This window comes from Aegilops tauschii, chromosome 2 (assembly GCF_002575655.3).
Source record: "Aegilops tauschii subsp. strangulata cultivar AL8/78 chromosome 2, Aet v6.0, whole genome shotgun sequence".
Lineage (NCBI taxonomy): Eukaryota > Viridiplantae > Streptophyta > Magnoliopsida > Poales > Poaceae > Aegilops > Aegilops tauschii.
This window is the reverse complement of record NC_053036.3, coordinates 6,979,031-6,999,978: the sequence shown is the minus strand read 5'-3', so window position 1 is coordinate 6,999,978 and position 20,948 is coordinate 6,979,031. Positions and strand designations below refer to the sequence as shown.

Sequence of the window (20,948 nt, the reverse complement as noted above, 5' to 3'; positions counted from 1 at the left end):
AGATCTTCCTCCTATATATACTCTTATACCCCAAAAACATCCAGGGGAGCAACGAAACCACTTTTCCACCGCCGCAAACTTCTGTACCCGTGAGATCCCATCTTGGGGCCTTTCCCGACGTCCTGCTGGAGGGGGATTCGATCACGGACGGCTTCTACATCAACACCATTGCCTCTCCGATAAAGCGTGAGTAGTTTACCACAGACCTACGGGTCCATAGCTAGTAGCTAGATGGCTTCTTCTCTCTATTTGATTCTCAATACAAAGTTCTCCTCGATGTTCTTGGAGATCTATTCGACGTAATACTCTTTTGTGGTGTGTGTGCCGAGATCCAATGAACTGTGGATTTATGATCAGCTTATCTATGAATATTATTTGAATCTTCTCTGAATTCTTATATGCATGATTTGATATCTTTGCAAGTCTCTTTGAACTATCGATTTGATTCGGCCAACTAGATTGGTTTTTCTTGCAATGGGAGAAGTGTTTAGCTTTGGGTTCAATCTTGCGGTGTCCTTTCCCAGTGACAGTAAGGGCAACAAGGCACGTATTGTATTGTTGCTATCGAGGATAAAAAAGACGGGGTTTTCATCATATTGCTTGAGTTAACACATCTACATCATGTCATCTTGCTTAATGCGTTACTCCGTTCTTTATGAACTTAATACTCTAGATGCATGATTTGAATATTTTGTGTTATGAAGATGGAGCATAGCCAGACTATATGATTTTGTAGGGATAAGCTTTGGCCATGTTATTTTGGGAAGACATAATTGCCTTGTTAGTATGCTTGAAGTATTATTGTTTTTATGTCAATATTAAACTTTTATTTTGAATCTTATGGATCTGAACATTCATGCTACAATAAAGAAAAATTACATGGATAAATATGTTAGGTAGCATTCCACATCAAAAATTCTGTCTTTATCATTTACCTACTCGAGGACGAGCGAGAATTAAGCTTGGGGATGCTTGATACGTCTCCAACGTATCTATAATTTTTGATTGTTCCATGCTATTATATTATCTGTTTTGGATTTTTTATGCATTAATATGTTATTTTATATTATTTTGGGACTAACCTATTAACCTAGAGCCCAGTGCCAGTGTCTGTTTTTTTCCTTATTTTTTATTTTCATAGAAAAGAAATACAAAACGGAGTCCAAACGGAATGAAACCTTCGCGATTATTTTTATTGGACCAGAAGACACCCCAGAGACTTAGAGATCAAGTCGGAAGAGCCACGAGGCGGCCACAAGGGGGGAGGGCACGCCCAGGGGTGTAGGGCGTGCCTCCCACCCTTGTGGGGCCTCTCATGACTCCCCTGACCTAATTCCTTCGCCTATATATTCGCATATATTTCCAAACCACCAGAGGCATCCACAAAAACACTTTTCCACCGTCGCAACCTTCTGTACCCATGAGATCCCATCTAGGGACCTTTCCCGGCACCCTGCCGGAGGGGGATTCGATCATGGAGGGCTTCTACATCAACTCTATTGCCCTTCCGATGAAGCGTGAGTAATTTACCACAGACCTACGAGTCCATAGCTAGTAGCTAGATGGTTTCTTCTCTCTCTTTGATTCGCAATACCATGGTCTCCTCGATGTTCTTGGAGATCTATCCTATGTAATACTCCTTTGCGGTGTGTTTGTCGAGATCCGATAAATTGTGAATTTATGATCAGGTTATTTATGAATATCATTTGAATCTTCTTTTAATTCTTTTATGCATAATTTGATATCTTTGTAATTCTCTTCGAACTATCGGTTTGGTTTGGCCAACTAAATTGATTTTTCTTGCAATGGGAGAAGTGCTTAGCTTTGGGTTCAATCTTATGGTGTCCTTTCCCAGTGACAGTAGGGGCAGCAAGGCATGTATTGTATTGTTGTCATCGAGGATAAAAATATGGGGTTTACATCATATTGTTTGAGTTTATTCCTCTACGTCATGTCATCTTACTTAATGCGTTACTCTGTTCTTCATGAACTTAATACTCAAGATGCAGGCAGGAGTCGGTCGATTGGTGGAGTAATAGTAGTAGATGCATAATCGTTTCGGTCTACTTGAGACGGACGTGATGCCTATATTTCATAATCATTGCCTTGGATATCGTCATAACTTTGCGCTTTTCTATCAATTGATCGACAGTAATTTGTTCACCCACCATATTATTTGCTATCATGAGAGAAGCCTCTAGTGAAACCTATGGCACCCAGGTCTATTTTCCATCATACAAGTTTCCGATCTACAATATTACTTTCCGATCTACTACTTTTGCAATCTTTTACTTTCCGATCTATAAACCAAAAACACCAAAAATATTTACTTTATTGTTTGTTTAGTTTCATCTATCTCTATCAGATCTCACTTTTGCAAGTAACAGTGAAGGGATTGACAACCCCTTTATCACGTTGGGTGCAAGTTGTTTGATTGTTTGTGCAGGTATTAGGTGATTTGTGCGTTGTCTCCTACTGGATTGATACCTTGGTTTTGAAACTGAGGGAAATACTTATCTCTACTTTGCTGCATCACCCTTTCCTCTTCAAGGGAAAAAACAACGCAAGCTCAAGAAGTAGCAGGGCTCCCGGGGGTCGCCCTGGCGGAGACCGGCGACGACATGTGGAGGTACATCCTGGACTGCCGGAACCGCGGGGCTCTCACCCTACGCAGTGACGTTGTGCCCTGGGAGAGGCGTGGTCGCCCGCGTGCCGCCCCCGAGCTCGCGCGACTACAATGAGATCTTTTCCAGAGAAGGAACCGACGACATGTCGTACTTCCATGTGTCCATGGCGTCACAACCGGAGGCAAGTCAGGGGGTGAGCCGGAGGTGAGCGGTCAGAGGAGGTGGGTGCTTGGGAGGAAGAAGGGAGAACGCTCAACCATCGGATTGAAATCCAACGACTAGGAAAACCGACTGACGTGTAGAAGTTGAACACACGGAATGATAGTAGTGAACGGAGGGAAAGATTCCTCTATTTTTCTTCCTAAACGGTGCAGAGAATTCTCACCTCTCTCGACTCGTAACTAGAAAGTTATGGAAGGAGACATATCATTTTGCAGCCAATTTTTGTAGGCAACTTACAAAATATTACATCCATGTCATATTACTTTGTCTAAAAATGGATGTATCTACATAAAACAAAGCATGTCTAGATACAGACACAAATCTAAGATAAGTAGTCCCAGGCATGCTTTTTCATTTTCCCACTGATTTTATTTTAGCGAAAATGCTACACTAACGTAAACTATTACGTGAAGTTACGAAACCTTCCTTCCCCACGTACTAAACACCCCCCTATTTTTATGGTGGGTCCTGTGCCCCATTAAGCCCAATTAAACATTGCCACATCATATTTAGCACGTAAACGAGAGCAACTAGTTAGAGAGTGCTCCTTCGGGAGTCTCGCAACGATTACTTGTGGGTGGGCTAAGAGCGCGCCACCCCACGTGTCGCGCTCTGGGCGGTCCCTCCAATTTTTTTTTTCACGCGCGTTTTTGGCTTTTTAATGATTTTTCCTTTTTTTCGACTTTTTGGTCTTTTGGACATTTTTTTACACGAAAAAACGTGTCATTTTTTTCATGAGAGGTATGGTTTTGCTTTTGTGAGAGGCACAACCATGCCTCTCAGAAACGAAAAAACGTGTTTTTTCTCTTTCAGGAGAGGCACGGTTTTACTTTTGCAAGAGGCACAATCATGCCTCTCGAAAACGAAAAAACGCGTTTTTTTCTCTTCCGTGAGAGGCACGGCCATGCCTCTCGAAAACGAGAAAAATGTGTTTTTTGTTTTTTTCCTTCTGCGAGAGGCACGGTTTTGCTTTTTGCGAGAGGCACGACCGTTGACCGTACATTTTTCGGAAAGAAAAAAAAACCGTGCTCCTGATTTGGTTTTTTTCATGAAAGAAAAAGTTCGTCAAAACCTATCAACATGTGATCTAATTTTGAAGATATCGACACGAGGAATCCAACGATGAAAATGGTTCGAGACTTGGACGCACGGTTTAAGAAGTAAAACGTTTTAAATAAACAAATCTAAAAAAAAGAAAACTCACAAGTTGCGACAAATGACGCATCGTAAAGCACCTATTTGTCATAATACGAGGAGGTTGGAGTGATTACGTGGATGTAGTAAAGCTCTTACTCTCTCCGTTCCAGAATATAAAGGTGTATTGGTTTTTGTGCAAGCCAACCATTTAAATGTTTGATCAAGACCCTAGAATAAAATAACAACATTTGATATGCCTAGTAGATAAAATATGAAACTACTTTTCATGATGGATCAAATGATATAAATTTCGTATCGTGAATGTTGATATATTTTTCTAAAAACTCGGTAAAACTTGCACTCATTTGACTTTTCAAAAAATAAATACAAAGAAACGTAGGGAGTATTGTAGTGCAAAACGGCTCTCCGCTTGAGTCAAGTGAGGTTGCGGACGCACGTGTGGGGGTTCAACCTTGGTCTCCGTCGCCGCCCCTCAGATCTGGTACCCTTCTTCCCCGGCGCCCGCCGCGGTGAGCTCTCCTCCCTCCCTCCCTCCTCCCCTGCCCCCGCTTCCTCCCCTTCCCCGGCTGCCCCCACGCGCGCTGAACTGAGCTCCGGCCGCCGGAGATGCCCCGTCAGTCAACGCCCTCGGTACTCGTTGTCGCAGGTGCACGCATTTCCGTTCGTCGCAGATCGTAGACCATCGATGCTACCAGAAGCGAATTATATCAGGCCCGCCCCTGGAACTCGTACCTTGATTCCACTTTCGCCAGGACCTGTTCTGGCCGTTCAAATTCGACGCTGAATCTGGCTGCACTCTGCCTGATAGCACGATTATTTTCGCTGAATTTTACCTTTAACACCGTTGTGCTGCTGCACGCCTAGGCTAACTCAGCTAGATGCCGCCTGTGCAGTATTGGCAGAGAGGCCATGGGATTGCACACATTCGACAGTAGTTGTACCATGGTTGTTGCTGATGTTTTTTCTTCTTGTTTCGGAATCCGGGTGGTTTAGCAGCGAGCGGCAACCTGATGCATGGACCCTAGTAGTGGGAAGGAAGGAACAAAACTCGACCCTTAAGATATGTTTTGATTGTTCATAGATACATTTCCGTTCATCGCAGATTTCTTTGCCGCATCCTTCTGTAGTAGCAATGCTAGAGGCACCTTATTTTCCCAAAATAATAAAAAAAGAAACAGTTTGTCTTCAGGCCCGCCCCTGAAATCGGCATATTGATTGTACTACTTCTACGAGATATGTTGAGTCTTGACCGTTCAAATTTGACACTGTGAATGTAGCTGCACTCTGCCTGATAGCACGATTATTTTCGCTGAATTCAGTTGTAGGAACAATGCTGTTTCCACATAAATGACAGACGGGCACGGGATTGCACAAATTTTGACATTGCTTATTATACCATGGCTCTCGCTGATTTTTTCTTCTTGTTTTGAAATTTGGGTGGTTTAATTAGCAGCGATGTTGGGTGACAACCTGATGGACAAGGTGACCACGATGAGCAAGCGGCTGAAGGTCACCGGGACGAAGGTCGGCAATAGATGACGGTTGGCATGAGCTTCAAGATGAGGGAGCTCTTCCAGGGGCAGGAAAGCGTTAAGGGGCCTGACTTGGCCATGAACCTGGAGATCTGTGTCTCCCAAAACTACTAGCTAGCTAGCTCTCAGCCTCTCCCATAATCGATGGAGCAGCAGAGCAACTCGTGTATATATGCTCGTGTGAGAGAACAGAGGAAGACTAAACAAACTACAGCTACAGTGCAAGCTGCGGTCACATGCACACACACTTGAAATGGAGTAGTAATAGCTCACATAGTACTACTTTGCTGCTGATAGCTTGATTAAAGTGAAGGAGTCCAACTCCTTATATAGGAGCACAAACTGACTATAGTCATAGCTGACCTCACTGCTTACATCATAGGTCCTTCGATGACCTTCTACTACTAGTTACAACACGCTACAATTTTTTTATCTACTAGCTACTAAGTCACATAAGTGCAGCCGATCTGCATTCCTTTCAGGGTTTAATCCCACAATCTCCCCCTCGACCCTGTCGAAGGGGCTTGACGTCGATGATCCCGACCTTGTCACTGTTCGTTTCCAAGAGCTGCGTGACAAGGTGGGGATCATCGACGTCAAGCCCCTTTGACAAGGTTGAGAGGGGAGGGGGGGGGGGGGAGATTGTGGGATTAAACCCTGTCAAAGGAGTGCAGGTCGGCTGCACTTACGTAACTTACTAGCTAAGGTAGCTAGTAGATATTTTTTTTTATTGTCATGTAGCTAGTAGTGAGGTCAGCCAAGGACCTATGATGTAAGCAGTGATATCAGCTAGGATCATAGTCGGTTTGTACTGCTATATAAGGAGCTGGACTACTTCACTGTAAATCAAGCTATCAACAGTAAAGTATTACTATATGAGCTAATACTACTCCATTTCAAGTGTGTGCGCGTGTGATCGTAGCTCACATTGCAGCTACATATTGTTTGGTCTTACTTTGTTCTCTCTCACGAGCAAACATGAGCTGCTTTGCTCTGCTCCATCGATCAAGGGAGAGATCGAGAGCTAGCTAGCCAGTAGTTTGGGCTGACAATCTGTGACCTGATCACTGCGGGGAAGGTGGACAGCATGGAGCTGGTCAAGAAGCGGCTTGTGCTGAAGGATGCAAGAGTCCAGTTTCTCTCCGTGTTCCTTCTCGAGATCGTTGCCAAGAACTATGAGAAGGTTTTCTCCGAGGTTGCTGCGGAGAGGGTTCTTGATGAGATGGTCAGGTTGGTTGATGATCCGCAAACTGTGGTGAATAACAGGAACAAGGTGCTTATGCTGATTGAGGCGTGGGGAGCGTCCGGTGAGGAGCTCCGCTACCTGCTGGTCTACGAGGAAACCTAGAAGGTATGCAGAAACAAGTTTCCATTTTGTTATTCACCAATGTACTATACCAATACATGAGCCGCGTGTTATCGAAGTAATTTAGGTCTACAATTAATGTTATAAAGAAAGGGGTTGTTTGACGTTTGGAGTCATTTTTGGCAAAGAAACATTACTGAATATACAGGTGTGGAACCTAGAGTGTACTGAAGCAGTCATTTCTGAAACTCGCATGCTGCAAGTCAACGGGGACAAATGGGAAGCATTAAATTCAGAACAAATTGAACTTCATCTTAAATTTTGATGATGGAGTGATAATGTGGAAGCAACGGTTAAGTAGAAGCACATGCCATCAATTAGTTGGTGCTTTTCAAAGTTTATATAGATAGAGGAAAGCACCCGGCTTTATCTCGAATTATCATCACATGAAACAACTTCAGAATGAAATTTTTGTTTGAATTGCAGAAGATAAAACCGGGTGCATGACAGTGAATTTTTAGAATTGTACATTCAGCTCCACTAACATACTATTTTTTAGCTTCCGCCATTCTGCACTATTAACAAAACGTAGCTTCGTCAGTCCGAAGGAAGAGTGACAATCTTGGCACTCTGAGTCATTCCACTAATACCATTTGGTCATTCCCAATACTATACCATCCCCTTAATACCTTTAAGTAAGAAAATACAGTAATATGCAATAAGCTCGTACTTTATCATTTTTTACTTTTGTGCTTTAATTGGATTCATACTTTTGTGTTTAGAAGTGAAGAGTGATAGTTTTGTGGTGGTCTTCATTTTTATGCTGTCAGCGCTTAAATTCACGGCTTCATGGTTGAAGAAATTGTAGTGAACAAAGTTTGCAGCAGCATTAACATCTACTCAAGAAATTTTGGAGTCAAATAATTCCTTGGCTCAGTGTCCACTTTGATGGCAGTACTGTAAATCCATATGATTTATCTTGCAGTGAAAAAATATTTTTGCTTTAATATTTTCACCAAAGAACTGGCTATGGACAAGGGTGCGTGGAAGCTTGCTATCCATGTGCTAGAGCCATGAGTTGGTCGCGAGATCTTATGGGTTTCACCTCTAGCCTACCCCAACTTGTTTGGGACTAAAGGCTTTGTTGTTGTTGTTGTTTGATGTGACAACAAGAGCTTAGCCCCCATATTTACTCCACCACGCTCAGTTTCTGAAGCTGAAGTTGGTGCAAACTTCACGCAGAGACCTTTGAAGATGTGCTCATGCGTACATATACTGCCGAAGAAACAAAGGAAGCTTTTCATGTTGTGCGTAACAGCATAGAGCTTCTTTCAACTGTTCTTCCATCTTCCCCTCAGCAGGATGCTTTGCAGGTAACTGAACTCTGTGTAACCTCCTCCCTGCTTCGTATACATACCTTTTGACTGCAGTACACTAACTCACTTCACACTATAGCTGGTATGTTTCTTCATGGAGCTTTTTCAGTGAACATTTTCTTTAACTACCTGTAGCGCATCATTATTTATTTAGGTCTGCTGCCAGTGCTTTGGTTACTTTATTCTATTGCATGCTCGTAGTACTCTGTTTAGGAGATGCTATGAAGTTTATTTTTTTCACCCTCTGTTCCTGAATGTGTTATTCGAGCATCCAAATTTTGTTTCTAAATACATATCATCTACCACCAATTCTCTGAGCCATCACAAGTCTTAGTTGAGATTACATTACAAAAACTGGTTTTGCTTTTTTGCCAGCCATTTAGCTATAAGTCAGAATTGAAAAGGCATTCAATGCTTAATTGAGCATGATATGACAGTTCCCTGATATCTATTGCATTCACTGCGAAGTACAGTTTTTTTTTGAAAGCAAGGCGTGCTTTTAAAATACACGTATGTGCTTTGCATGTTGTGTAACATTGACAAATTACTTTAGTAGTCAGTTTATAATTCACGTGTTATTTTACTGGTTTGAGGTAGATTTTTGTGTATTTTTCAAGTTTAGGTTTCCGCATCCTAGCAGCGTGGGTAACCCCTGCGACAGGGTTGGGGATAACTCAGATAGTTAAATGATCAATACATATTCTCTGTCTTGACTGTAAACCACACATATTCTCTGGTCCCAGCAACGGGCTTGGCTATCTGACGCGCGCGTGTTGGAGCAGCCGGTTTCAGACAACGTCAAAACTTTCCTGTTTAAGTAATTGAGGGGAGAAGGTTTGGCGCACCGGCCCCCCACCCGTTGAAATCAGGGGGGCTGAAAAGATTAGGATCGAGCGTTGTAGCGCTCAGGCACGTAAGAGTTGTTAGATGTGTATAGTCTCTTTTCGGTTTATCCCCATTGTATAAGGGGTTTTCTGCACTTTACCACACATGTATATGTATTGGCCTTTGGCCTTCAGTAAAGTCAGTTGCCCATTCCTAACATGGTATCAGATGCTTAGGTTCCTCTCCCGCTCCCGCACGCTCGCAGCTCCGTGCCTTGCTCCCCCGTCGCCGGCCTCGCTCCCCCATCGCCGGCCTAGCTCCCCCGTCGCCGGCCTCCCTCTACCTCGTCGCCGGCGCCGGCCACATCCTCCCTCGCCCCCGGCTCTCTCCATCCCCGCCGCCACGCCGTCTCGCCCCGGCCTGCGCTGCCCCGAGCTCGGCCGCGGCCTGCCGTCGCTGTCCCGCGCCGCCCCGAGCGCGGCCGCGGCCTGCCGTTGCCGCCTCGCGCCTCCCCGCGCCTTCCCGTGCTCGGCCGCGGCCGGCAGCCACCTCCCCGCGCCTCCCCGCGCCCTGCCGCCCCTGGCCGCCTCCTGTTGCAGCCGGTGCTGCCCAGGGCTGGCCCCTCCCACGCTCGCTCTTCCCCCCTGCTTCCTCCATCGGGGCTGGATCGAGCCAGCGCGAGCCCGATCCCGATCTGGATCGGGGTCCCGTTGACCAAAAAAAGAAAAAAAAAGAGAGCTCCTCATGTCTTCTTCGGGCTATGTCGCCGTTCCTCGGTGCTCGGTGATCTTCGATGGCACCAACTATGCCGAGTTTGCGGGGTTTATGCGTATCCACATGCGCGGTCTCCTTCTGTGGGGTGTTCTCTCTGGCGAGGTCCCCTGTCCGCCTTGCCCTGTGGCTCCTACCCCGCCAGCACCGCCGGTTCTTGCTGCTGATGCTTCTCAGGCTGATCGCGATGCCGCCAAGGCTCTCGATGATACTGCAGTTGATGCCTATGATCAGCAGATGTCAGCCTATTCGGATGCTCTTTCTGCCTATCGTGATGATCTGTCTGCTTACACTCAGTGGTGCAATGATGATGCTCGTGCTGCTGCCGTTCTTACTGCGAATGTCCTTCCTCAGTTCGCCTTGGAGTTCATGGGACTTGGCACAGTTACAGCGATGTGGTCTTATCTCTGTCAGCGCTATCAGCCCTCTGGTGATGCTCTCTACCTATCTGTGGTGCGTCAGGAGCATGCACTCCAGCAAGGTGATTCCTCTGTTGATGAGTTCTATTCACAGTGCTCTGCCATCTGGCGTCAACTTGACTCTCTTCGGACCGTCGTTTGTGGAACTTGTCATTGCTATCAGACTACACGGTCCGATTTGGAGTTTCAGTGGGTTCACGAGTTCTTATCTCGTCTTCGCTTTGAGTTCGAGCCTCGCCGTGCTCACCTGCTCGCTCGTGGTCGTGTTCCTATCTCGGAGGTACTTGCTGAGCTTCGTGCTGAAGAGACCCGCCTACGCTCTGCTGGGTTACTTGTGGTTCCATCAGTGTTGGCCGTCCGAGCTCCTATGCCACCTGCTCGCCTCACCGCTCCACCGCTCCTGCCTACTCCTTCAGGGGGGTGGGTCATCCTTCTTATGCTGAGAGGGGCCGGTCGCGCCGTGACACCTTCTGTGGCTACTGCTCTCGGCCAGGTCACCCAGAGTCTGATTGCCGTGAGAAGAAGCGAGACCAGAGGCGCTCCTCTTCCAGTGGGACTCCTGTATCCTCCTCAACCCCGTCACTCACTGACCAGGACATTATGAGGCTCAAGCGTCTCTTAGCTTCCTCAGGCTCTTCGTCGACCGGTTCCGCTGCTGCTGTGACTGCAGCCACTGCTCCACCACCGCAGGCATCTACACAGTCAGGTACATCTTCGTGGGTTCTGGATTCTGGAGCCTCTTTTCATATGTCTTCTGATTCTTCTATGCTGTCTTCTCTCCGACCTCTTGATTCGCCTGTTAATGTTCTTACCGCTGATGGCACACCTCTTCCTGTTGCTAGCGGTGGTCTTCTTTCCACTCCATCTTTTTCTGTTCCTAGTGTTTCACATGTTCCTCGCCTCACCATGAATCTTTTTTCCGCTGCCCAACTTACTGATTCTGGGTGTCGTGTCATTCTTGATACCGACTCTTGCTCCATTCAGGATCGTTGCACCAAGGCTTTGGTTGGTGCTGGCCCCCGGCGCCGTGAGTCAGAGGGCCTTTGGAAGGTTGACTGGCTTTGTGTTCCTTCCGCTGCCACCACTTCAGCCAGCTCCCATGCTCTTGTTGCCTCTTCGTCTGCGTTCTTCCAGCAGTGGCATCATCGCCTTGGTCACATATGTGGCTCTCGCTTGTCTTCTTTAGTTCGTCAGGGCCTCTTAGGGTCTGTATCTGGAGATGTTTCTTTACATTGTAATGGCTGCAGACTTGGCAAGCAGACCTAGTTACCTTATCCTACTAGTGAGTCGGTATCTCAGCGTCTTTTTGACTTAGTTCATTCTGATGTATGGGGTCCTGCTCCCTTTGTTTCGAAAGGTGGTCACCGCTACTATATCTTGTTTATTGATGATTTCTCTCGCTACACTTGGCTCTACTTTATGAAATCTCGTAGTGAGGTTCTCTCTATATACAAACGTTTTGCTGCCATGGTTCACACCCAGTTTTCCACGCCCATTCGTACTTTTCGTGCTGACTCCGCTGGTGAGTTTATCTCCCAGCTGTTGCGTGGTTTTCTTGCGGAACAGGGTACTCTTGCCCAGTTCTCATGTCCTGGTGCACATGCTCAGAATGGCGTTGCCGAACGTAAGCATCGTCATCTACTTGAGACGGCTCGTGCTCTGATGATTGCCGCTTCTCTCCCACCCCATTTTGGGCTGAGGCTGTTTCTGCATCCACCTATCTCATCAACATACAGCCATCGACTGCTCTGCAGGGTGGTATTCCTATGGAGTGTCTCACTGGTCGCTCTCTTGAGTACTCAGCTCTTCGTATGTTTGGATGTGTGTGCTATGTCCTTCTTGCCCCGCGAGAACGCACCAAACTGACTGCTCAGTCGGTTGAGTGTGTTTTTCTTGGCTACAGTGATGAGCACAAGGGCTATCGCTGCTGGGATCCTGTTGGGCGTCGTTTGCGCATCTCGCGTGATGTGACCTTTGACGAGTCTCGCTCTTACTACCCACATCCTTCTACCTCGAGCTTCTCTGTGGACGATCTTTCTTTTCTTCTTCTCCATGATACACCCTGCTCTGTGCCTCCTCATGTTTTTCCTCCTCCGCCTGCACCTCTCCTTCCTTCTGCTTCACCACCGACACCATCTTCCCCATCCTCCTCCTCCAACTCTCCACCATCATCTCCAGTCCGTCGCCCTTTCTCACCATTTCCTCTTCACTATACTCGTCGCCCTCGTTCTGAGGATGTTTCCCCTGATGCGCCTTCCACCTCTGGTGCACCTCCTTTCACGCCTCCCCCGGTTCATAACCTCCGTGCTCGGCCTCGCCCCCGCCTGATCGCTACTCTCCTGATCAGTACGGTCTCTCTGTTATTGCTGAGCCCACTTCCCATCGGTCTGCCATGACTCAGCCTGAATGGCAGCTTGCGATGGCCGAAGAGCTTGCTGCCCTTGAGCGCTCTAGCACATGGGATCTGGTTTCCCTCCCTTCCGGTGTCCGTCCCCTCACCTACAAGTGGGTCTACAAGATTAAGACTCGCTCTGATGGTTCTCTTGAGCGCTACAAAGCGCGCCTTGTGGCCCGTGGTTTTCAACAGGTGCAGGGACGTGATTATGATGAGACATTCGCTCCTGTGGCCCACATGACCACTGTTCGCACTCTTCTTGCTGTTGCTTTTGTTTGTCATTGGTCTATCTCTCAACTTGATGCCCAAAACGCCTTTCTCAATGGCGAGTTGCGTGAGGAGGTTTACATGCAGCCACCACCAGGGTACTATGCTCCTGACGGTATGGTCTGTCGACTTCGCCGCCCCCTCTATGGTCTTAAACAGGCCCCTCGCGCCTGGTTTGAGCGCTTCGCCTCTGTGGTGACTGCCGCTGGTTTCTTGCCCAGTGATCATGATCCCGCGTTGTTTGTTCACACGTCTCCTCGTGGTCGGACTCTTCTCCTTCTTTATGTTGATGACATGATCATCACTGGTGACGACTCTGACTACATTGCCTTTGTTAAGGCCCGCCTTCACGACCAGTTCCTCATGACTGATCTTGGTCCTCTTCGCTATTTTCTTGGGATTGAGATCTCCTCGACCTCTGATGGCTTCTACATCTCTCAAGAGAAATATATTCAGGATCTTCTCGCTCGAGCTGCTCTCAGTGATGACCGCACAGTTGTGACTCCTATGGAGCTCAACGTTCAGCTTCGTGCTTCTGATGGTGACCCTCTTCCTAATCCCACTCGCTATCGTCACCTCGTTGGTAGCCTTGTCTATCTTGCTGTTACGCGTCCTGACATCTCCTATCCTGTTCACATCCTGAGTCAGTTTGTTTCAGCCCCCACCTCTGTCCACTATAGTCACCTCCTCCGTGTTCTACGATATCTTCGTGGCACGATCTCTCAGCGCCTTTTCTTTCCCCGCTCCAGTTCTCTTGAGCTCCAGGCTTACTCTGATGCTACCTGGGCTAGTGATCCCTCTGATCGACGCTCGCTGTCTGCTTATTGTGTCTTTCTTGGTGGCTCTCTTATTGCCTGGAAGACAAAGAAACAGACTGCAGTTTCTCGCTCGAGTACAGAGGCTGAGTTGCGAGCCATGGCTATGCTGACGGCTGAGGTGATCTGGTTACGGTGGTTACTTGATGATTTTGGTGTCTGTCGTGGAATTATCACGGCAGATGTCCTCGTGCAAGGACTTAGTCGTGGAGCCATCGCAGCTAGGAAGCTTAAAGGGGTTAAGCGGGACAAAGGACACGAGGATTATACTGGTTCGGCCCCTTACAGTGAAGGTAAAAGCCTACGTCCAGTTGAGGTTGTATTGATTAGGGTTTCGATGACCAGGAGCTAAACCGCCCTGCTTGGTTATCGATTTGATCTTACTTGTCCCTGAATCGCCGCCGGGTCGTCCCTTTATATAGAGAGGTTGACGCCCAGCGGCTCTCAGAGTCCCGGCCGACTTATAACAGTGTCCGGCTCGGACTCTTAACTATTCTTGCCTTACACTACAAGTTTCACCATAACGACGGTTTATCACTACGGGCCTTAAGCCATCTCCGGGTCTTAAGCCCATTACTGACCCGCCGTCCTCAAGCTTGGTACTGGGCTTCACGTGATGAGCATTATGACGTAACCCGGCCCCTCCTGGGCGGGTGACTCTAATGGTTATATCCTCAACATTAGGCCCCAGATTGATTTGAACCGGTTCATGTCAATCTTCAATCCCTTTAAGAGAAAATCGTCCGGCTTCTGCTTGTGCGAAGGTTATAACCCGCCATGACGTCATCTTCTGGATTCCTGGTAACCCGCCATGACGTCATCTTCCATTAAACTCATTTTTTTATTCTGTCATATCCCTACGGATCTTATCCTAATAACCATCCCGAGAATCGAGGCGTTTCTGCGGCAAGATAATCATGTCTCCAGCCTCCTCATTTCTCGCGCCCATTTATGAGCCGTCCCTTATAAATAGGCCCGGCCCATAGGCCTTCGTCACTTCTCGACCCCTCGTCTTCCTCCTCTGACGCCCCAGAGCTTGAGCTCCGCCGCCGCCGCGCCCCTTGTCTTCCTCAACCTCGGCCGCTGCATCACCCTGAACTGGTCCAGAGAAACGGCGGCAGCCTCCGCAGCTCATCAGCGCCAGTAAGTTCTTGCCACTCCATACAGTAGATTCGCATTAGGGTTCTGTCGTTCTCCCCTGTTCTTCGTAGTTCATCTCGAGTTCTTCACAGTTCTTCCACCGCGGCCTCTTTTGATCCGGAAAGTAGGATAGAACTCCTGCGGTAGTGGTTTCGCACCCATTTCCCATACTAGCAGATCCCTCTTGCTTGCAAAAAGACCTCATTAAAACTTATGAACTTCTCTGTGCCAGTTTTTAGGTCTAGAAATTTTTCCTTTCTAAACGACCGTTTGATCCAAAATAATCCCTGCAATCTGTGAAACTTGTTTGTGCAACACTTAGACAAAAACTGCCTCTGTGAGCCATGGCGGCTCATATCGCCGGCTTAAAATAGGCCATGCTCTGTGAAATTTCCGGCTTACTCATAATAGAGTTAAACAACTTAAATTGCTTATAATACCCACGGCAGCTTAAATAACCTGACACAATTAGTCATATATCATTAGGCCCCTTCATGAACCGCCGTCCTGAATACTGAACTGAAATTTTTCTCCGGCTTAAATTTGAACCGGAAATTTTCCTTTGTCATAGGCTTCCATTTTCCACAATGCCGCCCAAGGCTCCCAAGGCACCCATTACGTGCAACTGGGTGAGGTCCAACGTTACTGAAAGCACCTTAGATGACTTCGTAAAAACGGGTTACCTGCCCAAAAAGGAGGTCATGTCCTACCGTGCGCTTGACCCGTCCGAAGAGAGACCTCAACCAAAAGATGGAGAGGTTATTGTATTTGCTGACCACATGAGCCGAGGCTTTGCTCCTCCTGGCTCAAAATTCTTAAGAGATGTTCTGAACTTTTTCGATCTGCGACCTCAAGACATTGGACCCAATTCCGTGTCGAACATTTGTAACTTTCAAGTGTTCTGTGAGGTATATCTTGGAGAGGAACCCAGCCTGCTACTCTTTAGGGAGTTATTTTACCTGAACCGCCAGAATGAATGCGCCAACGGGCCTAGCTTGGAACTTGGTGGAATATCAATTCAACGACGGAGGGATTGTCTCTTTCCTTATGCTGAGCCGCCAAGCCACCCAAAGGACTGGAATCAGACATGGTTCTACTGCCAGGATACTTCTCCGGCTGATGAGAACCCTCTGCCCGGCTTTCGCGCCCTGCGTCTGGAGTCAAACCACCCCCTGCCAGACAAATTGTCTCAAGCTGAGCGTCAACCACTTATCCCCACCATCAACAAAATCAAAGCTCTTCTGGGAAACGGCCTTAACGGCGTTGATCTGGTCCGGGTCTGGATTGCTTGGCGGGTGATCCCTCTAAGCCGCCGCCCCAGCTTAATGTGTGATTACACCGGCCGGAAGGATGATCCTCTTCGGCATAGCCCCAACGACTTACCTGAAGACGTCATTGATGACATGACCAAATCCCTTCTGAACGAGAGCTTAGCAGATTGCGGGAGGACCGGCTTAAGTCCATTCTGCAAAGCTAACCCGGCTCCGGCGGTAAGCTACTGATCTGAGCACTTTACTTTTCATTTTAACAATTTTCGTCTTTAACTTCAAGAAACCTTTGTTGTATTTTCAGGCTAATGATAAGTTCTGGAAGGTCAGGTATGACCATGAGGCTGCCAAAAAAGCCAGGAAGGCTAAAAAAGCCGTCAGGAGAGCCGCTCCCCGCAAGAAGGGGAGTAAGCCTAGCGCCTCAGACCTGCTTCTTTGTTTCTTATGCTCTTCTTTGTTTTTTGTTTGTTCTTAACCACCTTATCGACACTGATTATCAGCAGGAGGACACCGGAGCGAGTAACCCGGTGACTGAAGAGGTAACTATACTTTCCTCCGACTCGGAGCCCTTGCCAAGGCAGAAAGTCCGAAGAGTAACCCGGAAAGTAAGATTTTCACATCCTTTAGCTTATCAAGATCCTCAATTTCTTTTGAAGCGACAGATTCATGAGAGCCGGAGGCACACCCGGACCAACAAGGATGCAGACCTCTCCTCCGGCTTACCTGAAGCATCAAGGAAGCGCCGGACCGAGGTTATCTCCAACTTATATTCTTTTCATCCTTTGGCGGGCGTCACTCGTCAACCGCTCAATTCTTCTGACTCAAACTATCAGGAAACTTCACCTTCCTCCGGGGACTCCATGCAATCTAACTTGCCGGCTTTCAAGACCGCACCCGGGTAATGATGATCAGCTTATGTTGTGCTTATCTTACTCATGTTTTTGCACTAACCTTTTGACTTTCAGTGCACAAGCAAAGCTCAGCAAGAGGGCAAAGAAAAGTAACCCGGTCGAAGAGCCGGTCTTGACTGAACCCAACGCCTCTGCCTCTGAGCCGCCGTTCGCACCAGCTCCAGAAACCACCGCTCCAACTGAAGAACAGGCCATGGGGGGTTCTGACAACCCGGAGATTCCCAGCCCAGCTCAACCGGCCGATGACCCGGATGTGGTGATTACCCGGACCGAATATGTTGAGCCGGGAAGACCCACTGTGCTGGCTAGATGCTCTGCTAAAGAAGAACTGCTAGAGCGCCGCAGGGCCAGACTGGATATCACAGACTATGCTAACTTGAGCATTGGAGATATTGTTGCTGGTTATATTGGTCAAGTGCACAACAGCCGGGACCTGGAAATTGACATGGTGAAGCAGATACAGCAAAAATCTGAGGTATAATTCCCTTGTTTACTCCATAGTCATCCTTACCATATTAGCCCCCAAGTCTATTACTTATGACAGAATATGTTGTAGACTTAATACCGGCTTACCTATTAACACTCAAGGGCCGGGTTAAATAGCCTAGGTGAACCGGTCTTTTACCTTATGTTTTAATCAAGTAATGGAGCAACTTTGCCCATTAGCCCCCAAGTGCCAAGCACCTTTGCCTGCAGAGTGCTTGGGACTTATTTTCATGAACCGGCACTGTAAATAAAGCTTCTCAACCTACATTAGCCCCCAAGTGCCAAGTGTCTTTGCTTGCAAAGTGCTTGGGACTTTAATATTGCATGATAATCACTCAAACTGTAACCCGGAACTTGTACAGGCTGCTTGCAAAAAACTTGAGTCGGAAATCTCTGATCTGAAGACCCGCCTGAAGACTCAGGAAAAGGAGACCTAGAAGGCCAACGCCAAGTTTGAGTTCAGTGTCTCTGCACAAGAAAAACTGAAGAAAAAATTTGAAACAGAAAGAAAAGCCTGGGCCGATGAGAAGACTGCCCTGCTCAGCCGGACTGAACAAGCGGAGGCTGCTCTTACTGAAAGAACCGCTGAACTCTCCGGCTTAAAACGCCATGTATCGCAGATGGTCGCCGCAATCTTCGGTAAGTTACTCTGTAAGCTTTTAACAAGTTTACATCATTTACGTCTGATAAGTCCCACCATTGCCATCAGCTCACCTGACTTTGTAATGCAGGTCCCAGGAGTTCCAACCTCAACCAGAACGTGCTGACCAAGCTGAAGGCGGTTTACACTTTGGTGGAGCAACTTTACACCGGGTCACAACGTGCTTTAGCCATTGTGGCTCTGTCCAATGAAGTTCCCACTCACCTGGCAGATGTACTCAGGCGGCTTGCCGTACTTCCTCAGCGCTTCCAAGAGCTGAGACGGGCTTCTGCAAGAGCCGGGCCAAGGCGTTTCTACCGGAACTAGACCCGGCCGACATCGCTCTTGGATATCCCAGCCTGAAGGAAGACGGCACCCCCTTTGACCAGAAAGACTTTGCCGCCTGTGTGAAGAGCGTTCGCCCGGTGGCCACCTTGATTGGGAATGACACAGACCTTACCAAGTATCAGCCGGGCTATGACGCGGAGAATCAGAGGATCCCAACTCCACGCTATGAAGCAGTCAGCCTGATCCCTCCGACTCGTAAGCATACCTTCGCCCCAGAAGTTGACCCGGCCGGGTTAATTGATGATGAGGCTCAATTTGAAGCTTTGAGCGGCATTGACTGGAAATCATCAACCTTCCAGGTCATGGAAACAGCCGGAGGAGCGGAGAGGGATGAGCCGGAAGCTTCAACCCAACAAGCACCTTGACTACTTAGGCAGCTCATGGTTACGCCTTATAAACAATGCCTCACCTTTTGGACTCGGGGAGTCCTGTAATAGAGTAGGAAAAACAGTTAATTTTGTCGTGCCATCGTGCACGTGTGCAGCGCTTAACTCCATTGAAGCTGCTCTTTCATGTTCCTCCGGATTATGTTTGATCATTTACTTTCCTTAAGCTTGAAGAACTGTCTTTAATTATTCTGCATAGAAAAATAAATCACAAGTCTCTAGACGGCTTACCGCATGGAGAGTCATATATCTTACATATAACCCGGAATATAAACCAAGGTCATAAAAGACCGGCTCTCAATCATACCTTCGGGATAACCACAATAGCATACCTGCAAGCCTTGCAAGTACACCTCCGGCTTATGTAACCCAAATAATGAGGTTGAGAACGCAACTCCGGTTCATCAACACCTATAATGCCTATTGTGTGCTATCAACATTATTAATCAAAGTTAAGCCAGCGGAGTAAGAACCGCCCTTGCACACTGTTGATATGATCAAAAGAACTTGTTGCAAACCAAAAGATCAAAACTTAGGGGCTTCTGGTTCGAATACGACCAGAGAACCGTCCCAAAGGGGTTAAGCTTAAGATTCGAATGCGATCATATAGCCCCCAGTGGCTTTGGCGTTGCCTATCAAGAGGGTACCGACAGCTATGTTCTCTTGGGTTCGGATACGACCCATGTTTGAACAGGAAGCCCCCAAATGACCTTAAGAGTTGTTTAACGACGCTGATTCGAATACGATCCACGTCGGTTCCCAAAGGGGGTTGAGCCATGATTCAAATATGATCAAGAAAAACTCCCCAATGAGCTCGGCAATTTGCCAATCAAGTGGGTATCGACAGCTATGTTCTCTTTGGTTCGAATACGACCTATGTTTGAACAGGAAGCCCCCAGGTGATCATATTGTTAACGGCTAGATTCGAATACGATCGTAAGCCGGATCCACCTCCAAGTGACCATGTAATGTTGTAATGGAAATAACACATTTACCTTTGGAGGAGAAAAGGACAGAGGTCCTGCTTTATTATTTATCATAATATATAGATGGCTATAGAAATATGTACATTATGAGAGCCGGTGGCTCAAGTGTAATAAGGCCGAAGCTGAGCTATGTTCCACGGCTGACGGGTCTCTTCCTCCGACTTACGTGAATCTTTGTGCTCCCGAACATCAATAAGGTAGTATGACCCGTTGTACAAGTTCTTGCTGACCACAAAGGGCCCTTCCCAAGGCGGGGATAACTTGTGTGCATCTGTTTGATCTTGGATGAGCCGGAGCACCAGATCACCTTCCTGGAAGACCCTGGACTTAACCCGGCGGCTGTGATAGCGGCGCAGGTCTTGTTGGTAAATCGCCGAGCGAGCTGCTGCCACATCACGCTGTTCGTCCAACAAGTCAAGAGCATCTTGGCGCGCCCGCTCATTATCCGCCTCAACATAAGCCGCCACTCGAGGCGAGTCATGACGGATGTCGCTAGGGAGGACCGCCTCCGCTCCATAAACCATGAAGAAAGGCGTGTAACCCGTAGACCTGTTAGGAGTAGTATTGATGCTCCATAACACGGAGGGTAACTCCTCCACCCAACAACCCGGCGTCTGTTGCAAAGGGACCAAAAGCCGGGGCTTGATGCCCTTCAAGATTTCCTGATTGGCTCTCTCAGCTTGACCATTGGATTGAGGGTGAGCAACTAATGAAACATCAAGCCGAATATGCTCTCGTTGACAAAACTCCTCCATGGCGCCTTTAGACAGATTGGTACCATTGTCAGTTATAATGCTGTGTGGAAAACCAAAGCGAAATATCACCCTCTTCATGAACTGAACCGTTGTGGCTGCGTCACACTTACTAACTGGCTCTGCTTCAACCCACTTTGTGAACTTGTCGACCGCCACCAAGAGGTGGGTCTTCTTATCCTTGGATCTTTTAAAAGGCCCAACCATATCAAGCCCCCAGACCGCAAATGGCCAAGTAATTGGAATCATCCTCAATTCTTGAGCCGGCACATGAGCCCGTCGCGAGAACCTCTGGCAACCGTCACATTTACTGACCAA

At 47.6% G+C, this 20,948-nt stretch overlaps 2 long non-coding RNA genes across 2 annotated transcripts; both read left to right on the top strand.

Annotated features, from left to right (window-relative positions):
• Positions 1 to 3,514: 3,514 nt before the first annotated feature.
• Positions 3,515 to 5,978, top strand: LOC120974824 (uncharacterized). The gene is made up of 2 exons (XR_005770153.2): positions 3,515 to 4,516; positions 5,461 to 5,978. It is a non-coding gene; the product is annotated as an uncharacterized lncRNA (long non-coding RNA).
• Positions 5,979 to 16,783: 10,805 nt separating this feature from the next.
• Positions 16,784 to 19,058, top strand: LOC141041475 (uncharacterized). Its single transcript, XR_012201569.1, has 3 exons — positions 16,784 to 17,507; positions 17,881 to 18,157; positions 18,250 to 19,058. It is a non-coding gene; the product is annotated as an uncharacterized lncRNA (long non-coding RNA).
• Positions 19,059 to 20,948: the final 1,890 nt, after the last annotated feature.